Genomic DNA, 17,895 nt, shown 5'->3' on the forward strand with positions numbered 1-17,895 from the left:
GAGGTTTCGCCATGTTGGCCAGGCTGGTCTCGAACTTCTGACCTTGTGATCCACCCATCTCGGCCTCCCAAAGTGCTGGGATTACAGGCGTGAGCCACCACGCCCGGCCAACCGTTTTCCTTTTTATAGATGAGGTTTGCTACATTGCCTAGGCTGTTCTCAAAGTCAGTGGCTCAAGTAATGAGACTCCTGCCTCAGCCTCCCAAAATGCTCTCTGTAATATTTAATAATACTTATGAGTCAAATGTGCTGGCTCATGCCTGTAATCTCAACACTTTTGGAGGCTGAGGGAGAAAACTGAGTTCAGGAGATTAAGACGAGTCTTGGTAACATCGTGAAACCTCATCTTGACTAGAAATAAAAAAATAATAGGTGAACATGGTGACACAAACGTATAGTACTAGCTACTTGAGAGGCTTATATGGAAAGACCACTTGAGCCCTAGAGATCGAGGTTGCAGTGAGCTATAATCGCACCACTGCACTCCAGCCTGGGCAACAGAGTGAGACTCTATCTCAAAAATAATACTTATAATGCATTTATATAATTTTGTTATTCACTGTATTAGATTAACTTATAAATAAAAAATACAATATAGTCAAAGGCTAAATCATCCCTTTCTAGTCTTTCTTTTGCCTTTCATCTTAGCTCTTCACTCCCAAAGCAACCCAGCCTGTAGGGCTAGATGTTGCCATGCTGCTGTTTATATTCTTACTTTGATACCACATTAGTTTTTCTGAACATATCTCTCATATTAGAGAAGAATTTTGCTTTATATTTATGTAAGTAAAGAGACTATAAGGTTTGCTTCCTTACTACTTCTCTTCCAACGATTAAAAACAAATCCTGGGCCAGATGCATCGGCTCACACCTGTAGTCTCGGTATTTTGGGAGGCCGAGGTGAGTGGATCACCTGAGATCAGGAGGTGGAGACCAGCCTTGCCAACATGGTGAAACCCTGTCTCTACTAAAAATACAAAAATTAGCCAGGCGTGGTTGGTGGCGGGCGCTTGTAATCCCAGCTACTAGGCAGGAGAATTGATTGAACCCAAGAGGTGGAGGTTGCAGTGAGCCCAGATCGCATCATTGTGCTAAGCCTGGGTGACAAGAGTGAGACTCTGTCTCAAAAACAAACAAACAAAATCTTGGCTGCTGGCAACCAGGCACAGCCAAGTAAGGTGAGGGCAGAAGGCAGAAACTTGCAATCCATGGTGCATCAGCTTTCATAACATATTTTTTCTCCCCAATTACATAGAAGATATCCTGTGTTTGATCTTATGCATCTTTGAATCCAAACATCTCATTTTTTGCCTTATACATATTATAAACTTATTCACAATTTATCATACATAATCAATCTATTGGAAAATATTCAAAACAAATGCATTCATGGAACCAAGTAGTATACCTGAATTAAAATTTGTATTGAGAATTATTAGTATAATGATTTTTAAAAAACATTTATTAAGTACTTGTAGATGTTTAACACTTGGAAAATATTATAAAATCCTTCTCAAAATTAACCTGTAACTCCAAAAGACATGCACGGTCCAAACAGTTCTTTTCTTCCCAACACCGAGGAATGGCATACAAGGCTGTCTCCAAGAGGTCACATCTCTTCCAGACCTTAATGAGCCCTAAAAATAATTTTTCATGTGCAGTGACTAGCAAGCAATCAAAGATGACAAAGCTCACAATAAATAAGAAAGTGTGAAATACACCAGAAAAAAAAATAACTGAAGCACATTTGCAAAGACATCTAATATTAGAATTTTGAAAACTATACCTACCATATTAAAAGAAGATAAAGTATTGGCAGGAAAAGAATATTAAAACTTTAAAAATAACTAAGCTGTGGTTGGGCGTGGTGGCTCATGCCTGTAATTCCAGCACTTCGGTAGGCTGAGGCAGGTGGATCACCTGAGGTCAGGGGTTCAAAACCAGCCTGGCCAACATAATAAAACGCCATCTGAGGATGGCACGGTGGCTTACACCTGTAATCCAAGCACTTTGGGAGGCCAAGGCAGGCGGATCACCAGGTCAGGAGATCAAGACCATCCTGTCTAATATGGTGAAACCCCATCTCTACTAAAAATACAAAAAACATTAGCTGGGTGTGGTGGCACATGCCTGTAATCCCAGCACTTTGGGAGACCAAGGCAGGCAGATCTCGGGATCAAGAGATCGAGACCATCCTGGCCAACATGGTGAAACCTCGTCTCTACTAAAAATATAAAACTTAGCCAGGAGTGGTGGCATGCACCTGTAGTCCCAGCTACTTGGGAGTCTGAGGCAGGAGAATTGCTTAAACCCGGGAGGCGAAGGTTGCAGTCAGCCGAGATCACCACTGCACTCCAGTCTGGGCAACAGAGTGACACTCCGTCTCAAAAAGAAAAAAAAAAAAAAAACAGAGAGAACTATAGCTATGCAAAGCAACATGAAAAAATAGAAAAACAACATAAGCAAGTCGCAGATGAAAACTTATGCAGAATATATACAGGCAAAAAAATAGGCAACACTGAAATGTATGTGTTTATACATAAAATTGCATAAAGTAAATGATAACAGAGGCTGGGCACAGTGGTTCACGCCTGTAATCCCAGCACCTTGGGAGCCCGAGGCGGGCAGATCACCAGGTCAGGAGATCAAGATCACCCTGGCTAATATGGTAAAACCCCATCGCTACTAAAAATACAAAAAACATTAGCCGGGCCTGGTGGCACACGCCTGTAATCCCAGCTACTCAGGAGGCTGAGGCAGGAGAATGGCTTGAACCTGGGAGGCAGAGGTTGCAGTGAGCCGAGATCACGCCACTGCATTCCAGCCTGGGCGATTTCAAAGCAAGCGTTTGTCGAAAGAAAGAAAGAGAGAAAGAAAGAAAGAAAGAAAAGAAAGGAAGGAAGGAAGGAAGGAAGGAAGGAAGGAAGGAGGAAGGAAGGAAGAAGGAAGGAAGGAAGGAAGGAGGAAGGAAGGAAGGAAGGAAGGAAGGAAGGAAGGAAGGAAGAAGGAAGGAAGGAAGGAAGGAAGAAGGAAGGAAGGAAGAAGGAAGGAAGGAAGAAGGAAGGAAGGAAGAAGGAAGGAAGGAAGGAAGGAAGGAAGAAGGAAGGAAGGAAGGAAGGAAGGAAGGAAGGAAGAAGGAAGGAAGGAAGGAAGGAAGGAAGAAGGAAGGAAGGAAGGAAGAAGGAAGGAAGGAAAGAAAGAAAGAAAGAGAAAGAAAGAAAGAGAAAGAAAGAAAGAAAATGATAACACAAAATTCAGGTAGTGGTCAAATTGGGGTAGTAGATTAATAGAAGACTTTAGAGATATTGACTTTACAGGAATGTGTGAGGATTTTATGTAGCAAGACTGAAAGTTTTAAAAGAGTAAAGAACAATACTTTTATTTTTTCATTTTATTTCCTAAGGCTAGCAAAAATATGGCACAAAGTGTGTGCTCCACACACATTTCTAGGTTAAATGAATGAATACATCCCCTTTGTAAACTGTCAAGCTATGCAAACCAAGACTTTATTATTATTAGTTACTATAGATTAGTTAATAGAATCAAATGAAAGGTAATAAACTGTGGGATTCAGAAAGCACTATTGAAAGTTCAATGTTACCCCAGCATTCTTAGGTAAAATAAATTAAACTTTTTAGTTTCTAAATTTGTGATCATTATAATTACATTTAATTTGCCACATGTAGATGGAACATAAAATCTTACTTCAGGCGAGCATAATGTGAGATGAAAAGGTAAAAAGCGGGGGAAAAAAAAGAATAAAAACTTGATTGAGTCAAATCTGCAAGTTCTACTTTATACTTAGAAAGAAAAAAAAAAAATGTTTCCTTCTCTCCTGACCCAGAGAGAGGCTGGCTGGGGCGCCTGGGTCCCTCTGTCCTTCCCGCGGTGGCAGTGGCTGATCTCTGCTCAGGCGTGAGAGGCGCCGCCCTGCGCTAGGCCCGAGGCTGCCCGGCCCGGCCCCTCCTCACTCCCTTGGACTCTTCACAGTGTCTCCGGGCCCTTGCACAATCCTGAGCATTCCTCTGATGGAAGCCGAGGTGGCACCAGGAAGCTGGTGGAAGGAACTGCCTCTGCAGGCAGGGAGGTCTCGCCCAGGAAAGGCTCTGTTGGCCTCGGATTTCTGCGCATGCAACTGGGCCCAGACCCAGGGTTGGAGCCAAGGCGTCCCGCGGGCTGGGCGACCCTGGGCGTTGGCGCTCCGGCTGCTGCTGCGTTTCCTTCTGTGCTCGGCTGGATCAAGGCTGGAGGAAGGCTGGATCGAAGCCGGAGGCCAGAAGTGCAGGAGCCGCCTCGCAGGAGGGAGGAGGCAGTAGCCATGATCTCTGAAAACTGGGCGCTGTAAACAAATTTCAGACGCCAGAAACAGAAGAACCGGGAGAAACTGCCCTAGAGCTTGAGCCAAATGGACGGAATGTTGGAGCTGCTGAGGGCGAACCTGCCCAAACTCCTCAAAGTGGAGCAGCAAAGCAACCACCAGAGATGGACACGAAAAATGAAAAGTCAAAGAAAATTAGCAGAAATCAAAGGCAGATGCTTAAAGCAGTGCAACACTGTTCACACCTATGGAAACGGAGTTGATGAAGGAGTCTGAGAAACGAATCTATTTTTTCTTTTTTTTTTTTTTTGAGACGGAGTCTCACCTGTCACCCAGTCTGGAGTGCAATGGCATGGTCTCAGCTCACTGCAACCTCCGCCTCCGGGGTTCAAGCGATTCTTACGCCTCAGCATCCCAAGTAGCTGGGGCTACAGGCGTGCGCCACCACACCTGGCTAATTTTTGTATTTTTAGTAGAGACGGGGATTCACCATGTTGGCCAGGCTGGTCTCCAACTCCTGACTTCGTGATCCACCCGCCTCCTCCTCCCAAAGTGCTGGGATATCAGGCATGAGCGTCCGGGCCCGGCCGACAAATCTTAGTCACAGAAAGGACAGTAGTGACCATGGCAAGGTGCTGACGACTCTGGTCCACTGGATCCCACCATTCCTACCACCCGGCAAGATACAACTGCATCATTTTCTGTTTTGTTTTTCAAAATGAATAAAGGTGATCTTCATCATAAGTGGAAATAAAAAGTCATTTATCATCCTTTTATACTAAATTGTCACGGTTTAGTTTACATTTTCTTAAGTTCTTATAATTTTAAAAGGGCAGTTGACACTTGTATGGCTTATAAAGTTTTTGATAGTCTTACATTACTTGAATTGTTCAAAGTGCAGTATACTTTTAATTAAAAAGAGTAAACTGTATGTATTTGTTTTATATATTTAAGGCTTACTCACAAATAATGCTCCTGCTTTTTATTTGAAAACTTCAAAGTTTGGTTTTCCATCTGTGCATACACAGAACAGTGTATCATGCTGGTGGATTTTTTTGTTTTTTGTTTTTTAAGTGACAACCACAGTTTCTGTCTGAATGTATTTTGGACTTTTGTATATTAAATATAACATTAAAAAGACATTTCATCATGTTTTAGGTAATATAAGATTGGTATACACAAACTTTACAAATTTCTGTAGGGTTTAGCAAACTGTGTGCAATATTACAGTATTTCTATATTTTGATTTCTAAACCTTTTTAAGAAAAGATTAGTTTTTTAAAGAAATGCCTCCACAAATTCAGGTTTATTTTATAAAATGGTAAAATAGTAAAGAAATGGGTGGTTTTTCATGCTATATGAATACTGGCACTTAAATAAAATACCAAATGTTTTAATCAAAAGTATTTAGACAGCAGATTTAAATAATTTATTGATTTTAAACTACAGTGATACACATTCACTAATATTTTATAAATCAAACCTATTGGTATTAGGTTTTACTTAGTAGTAATGTACATATGAGATCAAATATCTGTTCAAAATGAACATTTTTCATCAATAATTTGGTGTGTTTTGTTTGTTTGTTTCTGAGACCGAGTTTCACTCTTGTTGCCCAGGCTGGAGTGAAATAGCGCGATCTTGGCTCACCGCAACCTCCACCTCCCAGGTTCAAGCAATTCTCCTCCCTCAACATCCTGAGTAGACGAGATTACAGGCATGCACCACCAGGCCCAGCTAATTTTTTTTTCTTTTTTTTTTTTTTTTTTTTTGTATTTTTACTAGAGACACGGTTTTCCATGTTGGTCAGGCTGGTCTCCAACTCCTCACCTCAGGTGATCTCCCAACTCAGTCTCCCAAAGTGCTGGAATTACAGGTGTGAGCCACTGCGCCTGGCCCAGTTTGATGTTTTCAAGTAGCAAGAAGTCTTGCTTTAATCAAATTTTCTGGAAAATAGTTGACTAACTTTATATTATTTTATGTATGGTGTGTTAAAAATGTTCTAGTGTAACCTAATATTGATTGATGACGGGTAAGCAAAGTTTTCGAAAATCTTATAGGCCTATTAAATTGTTGAAGTTTTTTTTTTTTTTTTTTTTTTTTTGAGATTAGTCTCACTCTTGTCCCCTAGGCTGGAGTGCAATGGCACGATCTCAGCTCACTGCAACCTCCGCCTCCCAGGTTCAAGCGATTCTCCTGCCTCAGGCTCCCAAGCAGCTGGGATTATAGGCGCCTGCCACCACACCTGGCTAATTTTTGTATTTTTAGTAGAGATGGGGTTTCACCACGTTGGCCAGGCTGGTCTCGAACTCCTGACCTCAGGTGATTCACCCACCTCGGCCTCCCAAAGTGCTGGGATTACAGGTGTGAGCCACCGCGCCCAGCCACGATGTTTTTAATTTAAAAATTTGGTCTTTCAATATTGTTCACAGAAATTTAGGTCTGGTCTAAACTAAACATGTTAGCTAAACATGTTAATCAGTGCCAGGTGCCAGATCCCAATTCATTTTTAGTGTGGCTGTATGTCTTTTTCCATATTCTTTAAATTAAATTTATATTACTTATTTGTTTTGTTGTTGTTGTTGTTGTTGTTGTTGAGACAGAGTATCGCTCTTTCACCCAGGCTGGAGTGCAGTGGCATGGTCTCAGCTTACTGCAACCTCCGCCTCCCGGGTTCAAGTGACTCTTCTGCCTCAGCCTCCGGAGTAGCTGGCATGCACCACCACACCCAGCTAATTTTTATATTTTTAGTAGAGACGGGTTTTCACCATGTTAGCCTGGCTGGTCTTGAACTCCTGACCTCAGGTGATCCTCATACCTAGGCATCCCAAAGTGCTGGGATTACCTGCATTAGCCACAGCGCCCGGGCTCTATTACTTATTTGAATGATATATAATACAGTTTATATATTTAAAGTAAAATCACCAGGTAAAATGAGCTCTGACTTGATATAAAGAAACTGTTACCAAGTTACATATACAGATGGATGTGGCTCAACAAGATTTTAGGCAAAAAATAAATGAATGGAACTAACATGTCTTTCCATGACAGCCTCTAATGAGTTTATAAATAAATCCAGATTTCAGCACATTTATCCAGTTGCTTTTAGTGCCCCTAAAGGTTGTATATCAAGAATTTTTATGCTTTGGTCTGAGAAAACAGAATCCGCTGTTACTTAAGAAATCAACTGAAAAGCATTTTATAACCTTGCACCACATAAGAAAAAACTAGTATGTAGTACTAATAAATGCAAGCAAAATCACCTAGAAAATGGTAATCCTTTCAATATTTAAGTATTTGAACTTTCATTTTAAGAATGTTGTAAAATGAAGCGTTTGGTAAGCTTTGTGTAGCATACAGTAGAAGATAAATCTTTAAGCCAGGTGCAGTGGCTCACACCTGTAATCCCAGCACTTTGGGAGGCCCAGGCAGGGGGATCACCTGAGGTCGGGAGTTCAAGATCAGCCTGGCCAACATGACAAAACTCCATCTCTACTAAAAAATCCAAAAATTAGTTGGGCATGGTGGCGGGCACCTGTAACCCCAGCTACTCGGGAGGCTGAGGCAGGGAGAATTGCTTGAATGCTTGAACCCAGGAGTCAGAAGTTGCAGTGAGCAGAGATCATGCCACTGCACTACAGCCTGGGCAACACATCAAGACTCCATCTCTGGGAAGAAAAAATGAATAAAATAAATAAAATAAAATAAAATAAAATAAATCTTTGGTGGGGCGCGGTGGGTCATGCCTGTAATCCCAGCACTTTGGGAGGCCAAGGCGGGCGAATCACCTGAGGTCGGGAGTTCAAGACCAGCTTGACCAACATGGAGAAACCCTGTCTCTACTAAAAATACAAAATTAGCCGGGTGTGGTGGCACATGCCTGTAATCCCAGCTACTAGGGAGGCTGAGGCAGGAAAATCACTTGAGGCGGAAGTTGCGGTGAGCCGAGATGGCACCATTGCACTCCAGCCTGGGCAACAAGAGCAAAACTCCACCTCAAAAGTAAATACACAAATAAATAAATAAAATAAATCTTCGAAAATGAAAACAGGCTGGGCGCAGTGGCTCGCGCCTGTAATCCTAGCACTTTGGGAGGCCGAGGCAGGCAGATCACCTAAGGTCAGTAGCTCGAGATCAGCCTGGCCAACATGGTGAAACCCTATCTCTACTGAAAATATAAAAATTAGCAGGACACGGTGGTGCACGTCTGCAATCCCAGCTATTCGGGAGGCTGAGGCTGGAGAATCACTTGAACCTGGGAGACGGGGGTTGCAGTGAGACAAGATCCGCCATTGCACTCCAGCCTTGGCAACAGAGTGAGACTCCACTCCATCCCCACAAAAAGAAAACCTACTCAAAAAAAAAAAAGGAAAAAGGGCCGGGCGCAGTGGCTCTAGCCTGTAATCCTAGCACTTTGGGAGGCCGAGACGGGCGGATCATGAGGTCAGGAGATTGAGACCATCCTGGCTAACACGGTGAAACCCCGTCTCTACTAAAAATACAAAAAAAAAAAAAAAAAAAAATCCAGGTGTGGTGGTCGGCGCCTGTAGTCCCAGCTACTTGGGGGGCTGAGGCAGGAGAATGGCATAAACCCAGGAGGCAGAGCTTGCAGTGAGCTGAGATCAGGCCACTGCACTCCAGCCTGAGCAACAGAGCGAGACTCCGTCTCAAAAAAAAAAAAAAAAACTAGCATCCACCAATGCATACATATTGTTCTTTGTGTTGAGAGAGTCTAAAGCAGAATATTTGGTGAACTTGATACAATTATTTTTACCACATTGGCATGTTGATTAAATCATTCATATTTAATGTGAGTGAAACATTTTCACATCTTAAAAACACTGCTTTGTATTATGAATCATAAAGGTGAAGTATTTATCCTCAAGAGGATTTTGACTCCTAACCCAGCATATATGGCAACTCATTTCTCTGCTTCCTCCAAACTGAGACCTCATGAGGGCTCAAGTATGGAGTAAGAAGGACTCAACAACAGAGCATGCAAAACAAAAAGGATGAGGTAGGATGGTCAGATCTAGGGCTCAGGGATTGCCTGGGGGATGCCAATAAAATGCTTGTAGCTATAAAGCTTACTGGGTAGAAATAAACATAAAAAGTTGAAAACACCATGACTTGAATTTGGTAAAAAAAAAAAAAAAAAAACAGTCTCTGGAATTGTAGCAGTTGTGCCAAAATAATTGCGCAAGAATGACATGTATCTAAGGATTATTAAGGGGAATGTTTACAAGCACACAAAAATTTGTTCCAAATCTTATTACAGTAGCAATATTATTTTCCATAATGACAGTTTCCCCAAGCTAAAGATGCCATAGAGAGACTAAGGCAAGTTCCTAATATATTGTAGGCGGTTAGTTTCAAAATTTAAGAAACTTACAGTGATTTTATGAATTCAATTGAACTCTGTATAAATTTCACTAAAAGGCACTATTGGGTAGCTATTTCTCTCAGTTTTTCTGGAATTTTTCTGTGGCTTGATTCCAAATCAACCTTATTTGAATCCTAGTCATTTCTAAAGCCTCAGATGTAAGAATAGAAAAACAGCAGAAATGAAGCCAAGTTACTGCAAACAGTCCACGTCTAATACATTTGGTTTCTCACACAAACCAAAAACCCACACAAGCTAAACAACAGTGGGTTTAAAATTCAACCTGAATTCAACAATAGCAGTCACAGCCATACGTAAAAATTAACAAATCACAATGTAGAAACCTTTAGTCTGTTATTGCATTGTTATTCTTAAATATTTACTATATTTAGACAAGACTTTCAGTAAAAAGTACTTACAGTTACCAAGTATGAATTAAAACAGCCCTGGGGGAAATAGTATTTTTTATTAATGATGAAGATTGAAGTCCAAGGATGTAAAATAATTCCTACTAGGCACACAGCTAATGACCCAAATCAGGCTCATATATGTTTGATATTAAAATTTTTAATTCTCTCACTGTTGACAATGTTGACAAAACTGTTCAATCATAGTTTCAGTGTTAGTGCTTGGGAATAAATCACAACAAGTACTATTGAGGGAGGATGGGTAGTCAAGAAAGTGGCCATGTCCTTGGGATGCAGCAATCATGGTGATTGCATGGTGACTGCATACTATCAACACAATAAACCCAATGTTTGCTTTGTATTCCAGCTCATTCAAGCAAAGCTCTCTCCAATAGGAAAATTTTCCGGTAAAGAGCATGTACATTTTTATTTTACCTGTCCTCAGACTGACCTGATCTCTTACTCATTATTAATAGTAAAAAACCACGCCCATGGGTAGAGATTTAGAATGTCATTGAAACATGTGACATATGAAGAAGCAAGTACAGCCACTGTGAATGTGCACCAAGAGGAACACCCAGAACATGCTTACTAGTAGGAACACCTCTCTGCACTTCCTTATAAATAATTGTGTAATGTTCACATAAGTGGAGTCTCCCTAGTTCCTTTCCTTCCCGTCACATTCTTACAGCCTGTCTTGAATCCCTTTCTCCCGGGGTGTACCGGCTATTCTGCATCTAACTTTTTTTTTTGAGGCAACGTCACACTCTCTTGCAGGCTGGAGTGCAGTGGTGTGAACTCCGCTCACTGCAACTTCCGCCTCCCAAGTTCAAGCAATTCTCATCTCAGCCTCCTGAGTACTTGGGACTACAGGCATGCATCACCACGTCAGGCTAACTTTTTTTTTCTTTTTAGTAGAGACAGGGTTTCACCATGTTAGCCAGGCTGGTCCCGAACTCCTGACCTCAAGCAATCTGCCCCCTCACCCTCCCAAAGTGCCAGGATTACAGGTGTGAGCCACCACACCTAGCCTGCATGTAACTTTTAAAAGTCTTTCCCTTTTGCAATAAATTGTCCTATGCTACATCTCTTTTGTCGTGTGTCTCATGTTTCAGTTTTTTTTTTAACTTAGAAGACAAAAACTGAGGTCTCACAACAGCCACTAACACTATCGCACTTGTTTGTATTTTTTATTATAAACATTTTATTCTCTGATATGTCAATATTCACATTTCAAACAGCCAACTTATATTGAAGTCTGCTATATAAAAATGCTAAATTGAAAAATTTAAATGATCAAGCTGGGTGCAGTGGCTCACACCTGTAATCTCAGCACTTTGGGAGGCCAAGGCAGGCAGATCACGAGGTCAGGAGATCAAGACCACCCTGGCTAACACAGTGAAACTCCGTCTTTACTAAAAATACAAAAAGTGGAAGGGGATGCCCAAGATGGCCATATAGGAACAGCTCCAGCTTCCAACTCCCAGTGTGAGTGACACAAAAGATAGGTGATTTCTGCATTTTCAACTGAGGTACTGGGTTCATCTCACTGGGGTGTGTCGCACAGTCAGTGCTGGTCAGCGGGTGCAGCTTGACCAGCGAGAGTTGAAGCAGGGCAAGGCATCGCCTCACCTGGGAAACACAAAGGGGAAGGGAATTCCTTTTCCTAGCCAAGGGAAACTGAGACACACAACACCTGGAAAATCAGGTAACTCCCACCCTAATACTGCATTTTACCAAGGGTCTTAGCAATTGGCACACCAGGAGATTATATCCCACATCTGGCCCAGAGGGTCCTACACCCATGGAGCCTCCCTCATTGCTAGCACAGCAGTCTGAGATCTAACTGCAAGGCAGCAGCAAGGCTGGGGGAGGGGCACCTGCCATTGCTGAGGCTTAAGTAGGCAAACAAAGCTGTTGGGAAGCTCGAATTTGTGGAGCCCACTGCAGCTCAAGGAGGCCTGCCTGCCTCTGTAGACTCCATCTCTGGGTACAGGGCATAGCTAAACAAAAGGCAGCAGAAACCTCTGCAGATGTAAATGTCCCTGTCTGACAGCTTTGAAGAGAGCAGTGATTCGCCCAGCATGGAGGTTGAGATCTGAGAATGGACCAACTGCCTGCTCAAGTGAGTCCCTGACCCCTGTGTAGCCTAACTGGGAGACATCTCCCACTAGCTTCAGACTGAAACCTCACACCTCACATGGCTGGGTACACGTCTGAGATGAAGCTCCCAGATCAAGAATCAGACAGCAACACTCACTGTTCAGCAATAGTCTTATCTTCTGCAGCCTCCGCTGCTGATGCCCAGGTAAACAGGGTCTAGAGTGGACTTCAAGCAAACTTCAACAGACCTGCAGCTGAAGATCCTGAGTGTTAGAAGGAAAACTAACAAACAGAAAAGACACTCATACCAGAACCCCATCAGTACATCACCATCATCAAAGACCAAAGGCAAATAAAACCACAAAGATGGGGAAAAAGCAGGGCAGAAAAGCTGGAAATTCAAAAAATCAGAGCACATCTCGCCCTCCAAAGGAACACAGCTCATTGCCAGCAACTGAACAAAGCTGGATGGAGAATGACTTTGATGAGTTGAGAGAAGAAGGCTTCAGTCAATCAAACTTCTCAGAGCTAAAGGAGGAACTATGTACCCAGTGCAAAGAAACTAAAAACCTTGAAAAAAGAATGGATGAATGGATAACTAGAATAATCAATAGAGAGAAGACCATAAAAGAACTGATAGAAGTGAAAACCATGACATGAGAACTATATGAAAAATGCACAAGTTTCAGTAACTGATGTGATCAACTGGAAGAAAGAATCTCAGTGATTGAAGATCAAATGAATGAAATGAAACAAGAAGAGAAGTGTAGAGAAAAAAGAGTAAAAAGAAATGAACAAAGCCTCCAAGAAACATGCGATTACATGAAAAGACCAAATCTGATTGGTGTGCCTGAAAGTGATGGGGAAAATAGAACCAATTTGGAAAACACTCTGCAGGATATCATCCAGGAGAACTTCCAAAACCTAGTAAGGCAGGCCAACATTCAAATTCAGGAAATAGAGAGACTGCCACAAAGATACCCCTCGAGAAGAGCAACTCCAAGACACATCATTGTCAGATTCACCAAAGTTGAAATGAAGGAAAACATGTTAAGGGCAGCCAGAGAGAAAGGTTGGGTTACCCACAAAGGGAAGTCCATCAGACTAATAGCAGATCTCTCGGCAGAAACTCTACAAGCCACAAGAGAGTGGGACCAATATTCAACATTCTTGAAGAAAAGAATTCTCAACCCAGAATTTCATATCCAGCCAAACTAAGGTTCATAAGTGAAGGAGAAATAAAATCCTTTACAGACAAGCAAATGCTGAGAGATTTTGTCACCACCAGGCCTGCCCTACAAGAGACCCTGAAGGAAGCACTCAATATGGAAAAGAAAAACAGATACCAGCCATTGCAAAAGTGTGCCAAAATGTAAAGACCATCAAGGCTAGGAAGTAACAGCATCAACTAACAAGCAAAATAACCAGTTAATATCATAATGACAGGATCAAGGTCACACATAACAATATTAACCTTAAATGTAAATGGACTAAACGCTCCAATTAAAAGACACAGACTGGCAAACTGGATAAAGAGTCAAGACCCATCAGTCTGCTGTATTCAGGAGACTCATCTCACATGAAGAGACACACATAGGCTCAAAATAAAGGGATGGAGGAAGATCTACCAAGCAAATGGAAAACAATAAAAAAGCAGGGATTGCAATCCTAGTCTCTGATAAAATAGACTTTAAACCATCAAAGATCAAAAGAGACAAAGAAAGCCATTACATAATGGTAAAGGGATCAATTCATCAGGAAGAGCTAACTATCCTAAATATATATGCAACCAATACACGAGCACCCAGATTCATAAAGCAAGTCCTTAGAGACTTACAAAAAGACTTAGACTCCCATACAATAATAATGGGAGACTTCAACACCCCACTGTCAACATTAGACAGATCAACGAGACAGAAAGTTAACAAGGATATCCAGGAATTGAACTCAACTCTGCACCAAGCGAATCTAATAGACATCTACAGAACTCTCCACCCCAAATCAACAGAATATACATTCTTCTCAGCACTACATCGCATTTATTCCAACATTGACCACATAGTTGGAAGTAAAGCACTCCTCAGCAAATGTAAAAGTACAGAAATTATAACAAACTGTCTCTCAGACCACAGTGCAATCAAACTAGAACTCAGGACTAAGAAACTCAATCAAAACCGCTCAACCACATGGAAACTGAACAACCTGCTCCTGAATGAGTCACTGGGTACATAACGAAATGAAGGCAGAAACAAAGATGTTCTTTGAAACCAATGAGAACAAAGATACAACATACCAGAATATCTGGGACACATTTAAAGCAGTGTGTAGAGGGAAATTTATAGCACTAAATGACCACAAGAGAAAGCAGGAAAGATCTAAAATTGACACTCTAACATCACAATTAAAAGAACTAGAGAAGCAAGAGCAAACACATTCAAACGCTAGCAGAGGCAAGAAATAACTAAGATCAGAGCAGAACTGAAGGAGATACAGACACAAAAAAACTCTCCAAAAAAATCAATGAATCCAGGAGCTAGTTTTTGAAAAGATCAACAAAATTGACAGACCGCTAGCAAGACTAATAAAAAAGAAAAGAGAGAAGAATCAAATAGATGCAATAAAAAATGATAAAGGGGATATCACCACCGACCCCACAGAAATACAAACTACCATCAGAGAATACTATAAACACCTCTACACAAATAAACTAGAAAAACCTAGAAGAAATAGATAATTTTCTGGACACTTACACTCTCCCAAGACTAAACCAGGAAGAAGCTGAATCTCTGAATAGACCAATAGCAGGCTCTGAAATTGAGGCAATAATTAATAGCCTACCAACCAAAAAAAGCCCAGGACCAGATGGATTCACAGCTGAATTCTACCAGAGTTACAAGGAAGAGCTGGTACCATTCCTTCTGAAACTATTCCAATCAATAGAAAAAGAGAGAATACTGCCTAACTCATTTTATGAGGCCAACATCATCCTGATACCAAAGCCTGGCAGAGACACAACAAAAAAAGAGAATTTTAGACTAATATCCCTGATGAACATCGATGCAAAAATCCTCAATAAAATATTGGCAAACAGGATCCAGCAGAACATCAAAAAGCTTATCCACCATGATCAAGTGGGTTTCATCCCCGGGATACAAGGCTGGTTCAACATACACACATCATTAAACGTAATTCAGCATATAAACAGAACCAAAGACAAAAACCATATGATTATCTCAATAGAAACAGAAAAGGCCTTTGACAAAATTCAACAGCCCTTCATGATAAAAACTCTCAATAAATTAGGTATTGATGGAACGTATCTCAAAATAATAAGAGCTTTTTATGACAAACCCACTGACAATATCATACTGAATGGGCAAAAACTGGAAGCATTCCCTTTGAAAGCTGGCAGAAGACAGGGATGCCCTTTCTCACCACTCCTATTCAACATAGTATTGGAAGTTCTGGCTAGGGCAATCAGACAAAAGAAAGAAATAAAGTGTATTCAATTAGGAAAAGAAGAAGACAAATTGTCCCTGTTTGCAGATGACATGACTGTATATTTAGAAAACCCCATCATCTCAGCCCAAAATCTCCTTAAGCTAATAAGCAACTTCAGCGAAATCTCAGGATACAAAATCAATGGGCAAAAATCACAAGCATTCTTTTTTTTTTTTTTTTTTTGAGATGGAGCCTGGCTCTGTCACCCAGGCTGGAGTGCAGTGGCGCAATCTCGGCTCACTGCAAGCTCCGCCTCCTGGGTTCACGCCATTCTCCTGCCTCAGGCTCCCAAGTAGCTGGGACTACAGGCGCCCGCCACCATGCCTGGCTAATATTTTTGGATTTTTAGTAGAGACGGAGTTACACTGTGTGAACTGGGATTGTCTCGATCTCCTGACCTCATGATCCACCCTCCTCAGCCTCCCGATGTGCTGGGATTACAGGCTTGAGCCACTGCGCCTGGCCCACAAGCATTCTTATACAACAGTAACAGACAAACAGAGAGTCAAATCATGAATGAACTCCCATTCATAATAGCTTCAAAGAGAATAAAATACCTAGGAATCCAATATACAAGGGATGTAAAGGACCTCTTCAAGCAGAACTACAAACCACTGCTCAGTGAAATAAAAGACGACACAAACAAATGGAAGAACATTCCATGCTCATGTATAAGAATAATCAATATTGTGAAAATGGCCATACTGCCCAAGGTAATTTATAGATTCAATGCCATCCCCATTAAACTACCAATGACTTTCTTCACAGAATTGGAAAAAACTGCTTTAAAGTTCATATGGGCCCAGAAAAGACCCTGCATTGCCAAGACAATCCTAAGCCAAGAAAACAAAGCTGGAGGCATCACACTACCTGACTTCAAACTATACTACCAGGCTACAGTAATCAAAACAGCATGGTACTGGTACCAAAACAGAGATATACATCAATGGAACAGAACAGAGCCCTCAGAAATAATACCACACATCTACAACCATCTGATCTTTGACAAACCTGACAAAAACAAGAAATGGGGAAAGGATTCCCTATTTAATAAATGGTGCTGGGAAAATTGGCTAGCCATATGTAGAAAGCTGAAACTGGATCCTTTCCTTACTCCTTATATGAAAATTAATTCAAGATGGATTAGAGACTTAAATGTTAGACCTAAAACCATAAAAAGCCTAGAAGAAAACCTAGGTAATACCATTCAGGACACAGGCACGGGCAAGGACTTCATTTCTAAAACACCAAAAGCAACAACAACAAAAGCCAAAATTGACAAATGGGATCTAATTAAACTAAAGAGCTTCTGCACAGCAAAAGAAACTACCATCCTAGTGAACAGGCAACTTACAGAATGGGAAAAAATTTCTGCAATCTATTCATCTGACAGAGGGCTAATATCCAGAACCTATGAAGGACTCAAACAAATTTACAAGAGAAAGACAAACAACCCCATCCAAAAGTGGGCAAAGGATATGAACAGACACTTCTCAAAAGAAGACAGTCATACAGCCAACAGGCACATGAAAAAATGCTCATCATCACTTGCCAACAGAGAAATGCAAATCAAAACCACAATGAGATACCATCTCACACCAGTTAGAATGGCAATCATTAAAAAATCCTAAACAACAAGTGTGGATAGGATGTGGAGAAGTAGGAACAGTGTTAGACTCTTGGTGGGATTGTAAACTAGTTCAACCGTTGTGGAAGACAGTGTGGTGATTCCTCAAGGATCTAGAACTAGAAATACCATTTGACCCAGCCATCCCATTACTGGGTATATGCCCAAAGGATTATAAGTCATGCTGATATAAAGATACATGCACACATATGTTTATTGCAGTGCTATTCACAATAGCAAAGACTTGGAATCAACCCAAATGTCCATCAGTGACAGACTGGATTAAGAAAATGTGGCACATATACACCATGGAATACTGTGCAGCCATAAAAAAGGATGAGTTTGTGTCCTTTGTAGGGACATGGATGCAGCTGGAAACCATCCTTGTCAGCAAACTATCACAAGAACAGAAAGCCAAACACCACATGTTCTCACTCATAGGTGGGAACTGAACAATGAGATCACTTGGACACAGGAAGGGGAACATCACACACTGGGGCCTGTCATGTGGATGGGGCAGTGGGAAGGGATAGCATTAGGAGATATACCTAATGTA

Source organism: Trachypithecus francoisi, unplaced genomic scaffold (assembly GCF_009764315.1).
Source record: "Trachypithecus francoisi isolate TF-2019V2 unplaced genomic scaffold, Tfra_2.0 Contig00295, whole genome shotgun sequence".
Lineage (NCBI taxonomy): Eukaryota > Metazoa > Chordata > Mammalia > Primates > Cercopithecidae > Trachypithecus > Trachypithecus francoisi.